The sequence below is a fragment of the Oncorhynchus clarkii genome, chromosome 19 (assembly GCF_045791955.1).
Source record: "Oncorhynchus clarkii lewisi isolate Uvic-CL-2024 chromosome 19, UVic_Ocla_1.0, whole genome shotgun sequence".
NCBI lineage: Eukaryota > Metazoa > Chordata > Actinopteri > Salmoniformes > Salmonidae > Oncorhynchus > Oncorhynchus clarkii.
Genome location: NC_092165.1, coordinates 60,010,871 through 60,016,961, shown reverse-complemented (window position 1 = coordinate 60,016,961; position 6,091 = coordinate 60,010,871). Strand labels below are relative to the sequence as shown.

Here is a 6,091-nt window from a genome sequence, read left to right as displayed (position 1 = left end):
TTCAAATTCAGCCCAACCCTGAGGGACCTACACACACCATGGCTGGGTTTCATTGATCATAAACAAGAGCCTCCAATGCCCTGCACTAATGACTGTCCAGTGTAGCAGGCCTGTAAAACACACTTCACAACGGGGAATCTCCATTGAACATCATTTTTTTTAGGATTTATCTACGTCTGAGAAACTGGCCCTAGGAGATCTCATTTGATTTAAACCGGAGAACCTGTTGCCAGACTAGAATTAACATAAAACTCAAACGATCGTGGTGTAACAAAGCAGTGACAAAACATACCCACTGATAGGCTAGATGAAATGTTTAAAGAGCCAATCACATAGGGTTTCCACTCTTAAGATGCACAAAAAAAAACTTTAATGAAGGGAATGTCATACATTATTTAATACAATCAGGGATTTCTTTTACATACAGCCGCGGCTTTTGTGGAGCGATGGGTAACGATGCTTCGAGGGGTGACTGTTGTTGATGTGTGCAGAGGGTCCCTGGTTCGCGCCCCGGGTATGGGCGAGGGGACGGTGTAAAGTTATGTTACATTGGTGCCTTGGAGGTAAGGGCTGGGGGTTGTTTCTGGACAAGGCCTTGTTATCAAATCAAATTTATTTATATAGCCCTTCGTACATCAGCTCATATCTCTTTCAGAAACCCAGCCTGTACAGAAACCCAGCCTAAAACCCCAAACAGCAAGCAATGTAGGTGTAGAAGCACGGTGGCTAGGAAAAACTCCCTAGAAAGGCCAGAACCTAGGAAGAAACCTAGAGAGGAACCAGGCTATGTGGGGTGGCCAGTCCTCTTCTGGCTGTGCCGGGTAGAGAGGAACCAGGCTATGAGGGGTGGCCAGTCCTCTTCTGGCTGTGCCGGGTAGAGAGGAACCAGGCTATGAGGGGTGGCCAGTCCTCTTCTGGCTGTGCCGGGTAGAGAGGAACCAGGCTATGTGGGGTGGCCAGTCCTCTTCTGGCTGTGCCGGGTAGAGAGGAACCAGGCTATGAGGGGTGGCCAGTCCTCTTCTGGCTGTGCCGGGTAGAGAGGAACCAGACTATGAGGGGTGGCCAGTCCTCTTCTGGCTGTGCCGGGTAGAGAGGAACCAGGCTATGAGGGGTGGCCAGTCCTCTTCTGGCTGTGCTGGATAGAGAGGAACCAGGCTATGAGGGGTGGCCAGTCCTCTTCTGGCTGTGCCGGGTGGAGATTATAACAGAACATGGCCAAGATGTTCAAATGTTCATAAATGACCAGCAGGGTCAAATAATAATAATCACAGTGGTTGTCGAGGGTGCAACAAGTCAGACACCTCAGGAGTAAATGTCAGTTATCCTTCTCCTGAAAGCGTGGTCCCTCTCCAAAGCCTTTTATATTGGCCAGGGTATCGACATCTACATTCATCTCAGTGGACTGGTTACGACCTGAACTCTCCTTATAACCATCATCTAAATCAGGATTACAATGTTGCATCCCTCCTAACAGATCACTCTATTTCCTGTGACCTCACAACCAGTCTCAGTAGTCAGTCCACTGGTGAGGAGAGAGTCTGTTGAACATTGTGTTCCTCTTGAGTTCAAAGACGACCAGTCTGAGTAGAGTCTGATGAACATTGTGTTCCTCTTGAGTTCAAAGACGACCAGTCTGAGTAGAGTCTGATGAACATTGTGTTCCTCTTGAGTTCAAAGACGACCAGTCTGAGTAGAGTCTGTTGAACATTGTGTTCCTCTTGAGTTCAAAGACGACCAGTCTGAGTAGAGTCTGTTGAACATTGTGTTCCTCTTGAGTTCAAAGACGACCAGTCTGAGTAGAGTCTGTTGAACATTGTGTTCCTCTTGAGTTCAAAGACGACCAGTCTGAGTAGAGTCTGTTGAACATTGTGTTCCTCTTGAGTTCAAAGACGACCAGTCTGAGTAGAGTCTGATGAACATTGTGTTCCTCTTGAGTTCAAAGACGACCAGTCTGAGTAGAGTCTGATGAACATTGTGTTCCTCTTGAGTTCAAAGACGACCAGTCTGAGTAGAGTCTGTTGAACATTGTGTTCCTGTTCTGGTAAAAGTTCAGGTCAGTCCGTCTGTGGAATGGAGTTGAAAAACAACCAGTCTGACAGGAAATCAACAAGGCTGAAGGTGTAACAGTGGTGTCCAACATCCTCAGGGCAGGTCCAAATGTTGAGGAAGGAGTCAGACTTCATGTCCCTCTAGTTTGGCAAATAGAGGATCTGTGAATAAAATGAAGAGAGAAATAATGCAATCAACTTTCCGGAGGTGATTAAATATTTTATATATATTTATTTGTACCTTTATTTAACTAGGCAAGTCATTTAAGAACAAATTCTTATTTTCAATGACGGCCTACCGAGGAACAGTGGGTTAACTGCCTTGTTCAGGGGGCAGAACGACAGATTTTTACCTTGTCAACTCGGGGATTTGAACTTGCAACCTTTCGGTTACTAGTCTAACACACTAACCACTAGGCTACACTGCGTGATTAGTGCCAGTGTTAATCACAGTGTTTAGTGCCAGTGTTAATCACAGTGTTAATCACAGTGTTAATCACAGTGTTTAGTGCCAGTGTTAATCACAGTGTTTAGTTCCAGTGTTAATCACAGTGTTTAGTTCCAGTGTTAATCACAGTGTTAATCAGTGTTAATCACAGTGTTTAGTGCCAGTGTTAATCACAGTGTTTAGTTCCAGTGTTAATCACAGTGTTTAGTTCCAGTGTTAATCACAGTGTTTAGTGCCAGTGTTAATAACAGTATTTAGTGCCAGTGTTAATCACAGTGTTTAGTGCCAGTGTTAATCACAGTGTTTAGTGCCAGTGTTAATCACAGTGTTTAGTGCCAGTGTTAATCACAGTGTTTAGTGCCAGTGTTAATCACAGTGTTTAGTGCCAGTGTTAATCACAGTGTTTAGTGCCAGTGTTAATCACAGTGTTTAGTGCCAGTGTTAATCACAGTGTTTAGTGCCAGTGTTAATCACAGTGATGTCCACTCCACATACAGTATAATAATTGGATAACGTTTTCAAAGCTGATTTGATTGGCCAAAAGACCAATTACTGGAGAAAACAAATTCAGAATTGGTCTGCCTGTCAGCAAAATTGTACAAAAAATGTTGATTCTTAAAAATAATATTTAGGGATTTAACAGACCTTTAGGGATTTGGGGTTTTCACTTGTGTAGAGTTTAGTCCAACATGGGGGGCTGATACGACCACGCTGCTTTAGGGATACTCTGCTGGAAACACAAACACATGTATGAAGATATCAGACCAAGCAATTACAGCTAATTCACCTTCCTTTAAGTGTTGACCTGAATGCTATTGGCACCAGTCAGATTCTATGAATTCTTAAAATGTTAATATAATTTACCCCCCCCCCTCATAAAAAACAAATGACTTGCATACCTTTTCATCCAGAGGCTCACGTGTCACAACTAGCTACGGATTCTGATTCATACGCGGTGTCTGGAGAAGGGGAGACTTGTGCACTGAGACGAGTTGACTGAGTGAGAGGGTCACTCACAAAACAGAGGACAAAAACAGAACAACTATTCCGATCGAACTGCAGTTCCTCACAATAAAATGACAGCTCTAAGAATGTCAGAGGAAGTATCCTTTAAAAAATAAAAAAAAATACGTAAAAATAATCTTAGTTCACGGTAGAATAACTCCCTGTTCAAAAAAGGAACATATGGGTAACAGTAAGACAGGTCTGGGTACAGTCTCTAAATCTTTCCACAAAAAAAGGAACATATTGGTAACAGTAAGGCAGGTCTGGATGCAGTCTCTAAATCTTTCCACAAAAAAAGGAACATGTGGGTAACAGTAAGGCAGGTCTGGATACAGTCTCTAAATCTTTCCACAAAAAAGGAACATATTGGTAAGAGTAAGGCAGGTCTGGATACAGTCTCTAAATCTTTCCACAAAAAAGGAACATATTGGTAAGAGTAAGACAGGTCTGGATACAGTCTCTAAATCTTTCCACAAAAAAAGGAACAAAAAAAAACAAAATAGCCCACTGATAAAAAATTAAAAATATGATCCATCATAGTAGGTTATTTCACTAATGCTACTACTACATACTCTTAGAAAATAAAACATCTTTGTCTTTTTATTTCTAACTAAAAAAGGATCAGAGGTTCTTCTATAGAGGCTTGTATTTGTAGTGGAGTTCGTTTCGTCAATGAATACGTCGTAAAATAGTTAAGAAAACAAAAAAAAGTCCAGCAATAATCCTGCTGTGTTCAGTCTCTACAGCAAGACCAGACATCAAGAGTTAAACAGGAAGGAAGGCCAAGGGAATCTGCACAAATCCACCATTCAAAGACTAAACCCTTAATACAAATACATTGTCTCCCTATTTTCACCTAATCCTAAAAATACTAGTGCTACTCCTTCTTGTGTACCAATTTCTGAATTGGTCCAAGAAACGCTAGCGTAGCCCTCCATTAAACATTTAGCTACAGTATATCCCTAATGAATACACATCTCCGTTAGGCTCGTTGACTGTGTTCTAGGGTGACTAATAGAGTGGAAGTCTACGGACTTCAGGGAGACCTAAAACTAACACTAGGAAACCTTTCACATTCCAAGTGTGATCCAAAGATCAATGTAGCATACAGTCATTTGAAAACACACGTTTTGAAACTGTGAAACTATTGTGATAAAGGCAGCCCAATATATGAAGCTAGTTAAGTCATAGACTTTAAAACACAATGTCCTCCCTTCAGCTGAGACAGAAGCCAACCAGCACAAATAGTCAGAGTGATGCTGAGTAGCTGGAGCTGGTTGCCAATCTGGTCATTGATTTGTCATTGTAATGTGTGTATCAGTCAGTTTCTGTTTTTCCACAGTTAGGCTACATCCTGTCCAGACTGAAACTCCATCCTGTCCAGACTGAAACTCCATCCTGTCCAGACTGAAACTCCATCCTGTCCAGACTGAAACTCCATCCTGTCCAGACTGAAGCTCCATCCTGTCCAGACTAAAACTCCATCCTGTCCAGACTGATTCTGGGTGTTTCTCTCTACCACACAAGTGATCAACAAGTGTTCTTAGTTTTGGCAAAACTCTTGTTGTCTCTGCTTTCTGCAGTGATTTTAAACAGTTTTTTTGTAATTAGTCCAGAGCCATTCCCAGGTACGAGTCGTCTTCTTGAACTGAGGGACTTTATGACTTAGCCTTTTGCAGATTTTCAATAGCCCCCTGATCTGTATCCAGCAAGGATTTATTAGCATTTCTTCTCAGAACCAGTCTCGACTACAAAGCATTTTGAAAGTTCGGTAAGAATCCACCTCGTGTTGCACTTCATCACATATAACAATATCAATCTTTTTCTCATTTTTTTTTCAGGCAAATGAGAAACTGGCGTTTCACAGCGAGCAGATCAGACTTTTCTTTCCATCTTGTATCTTTCCCCCCCTGAGATCTCAGTCAGGAAGTAAAGGAATTGCTTTTCTTTTCCCTGGCAGATCCATCTCATCTCAATGAGGTTCTACTTGTCTGACAACTTTCTTTTCCTTCTTGGCTATAAACATGTATTTATCCTCATTAAATCCCTTTTTTCCCCTGGTTACTTCTGTCAAGTCTATGGTATTTTGTCTCGAGTGATTCTACATTGGACCGTCTGGTTATATCTGTGAAGTTGGCTCGGTTTTACTTCCGAAAGGACCACTTTCTGCAGCTGGTAGTGGTGCCTGTGGAAGGCTGAACACATTTCCAGGCAGAATATTACTGGGTGTTGATTCATGCCATGATCCATCTTCGATCAAATGCTCTTCAGATGTTCTGACGGTATCTTGGTCTTTGCAGAAATAAACCCGTTTGACCTCAGAGTGAAGATCTGACTCCTCCTCCTCCTCCTCCTTTATGCAGATCTCAGCAGGTCCATTATCCCGGTCAAGCATCGCTGCTTCATCAGTGGAGACTGTTTCAGCTGTCTCCACAGAGATAGTGTCTTTACCATGATGAGGATAAACCAGCCTTGCGTTTTGTTCCATATTTTTTTCAGGAAAATAATCTGAAAGCACATTTGTTTTTGCTTGGCTTTTAAGCACACTCGGTATTGTGAACACCTCTTTTGAGATTTCTCTTTTTCTCAC

The 6,091-nt window shown here is 42.2% G+C and overlaps 1 long non-coding RNA gene across 1 annotated transcript; it reads right to left on the bottom strand.

Moving 5' to 3' along the window:
- Positions 1-353: 353 nt before the first annotated feature.
- LOC139374385 (uncharacterized) lies at positions 354-4,926 on the bottom strand. Its single transcript, XR_011627673.1, has 3 exons — positions 3,396-4,926; positions 3,142-3,226; positions 354-2,210 (listed from the first exon to the last, which is right to left on the bottom strand). It is a non-coding gene; the product is annotated as an uncharacterized lncRNA (long non-coding RNA).
- Positions 4,927-6,091: the final 1,165 nt, after the last annotated feature.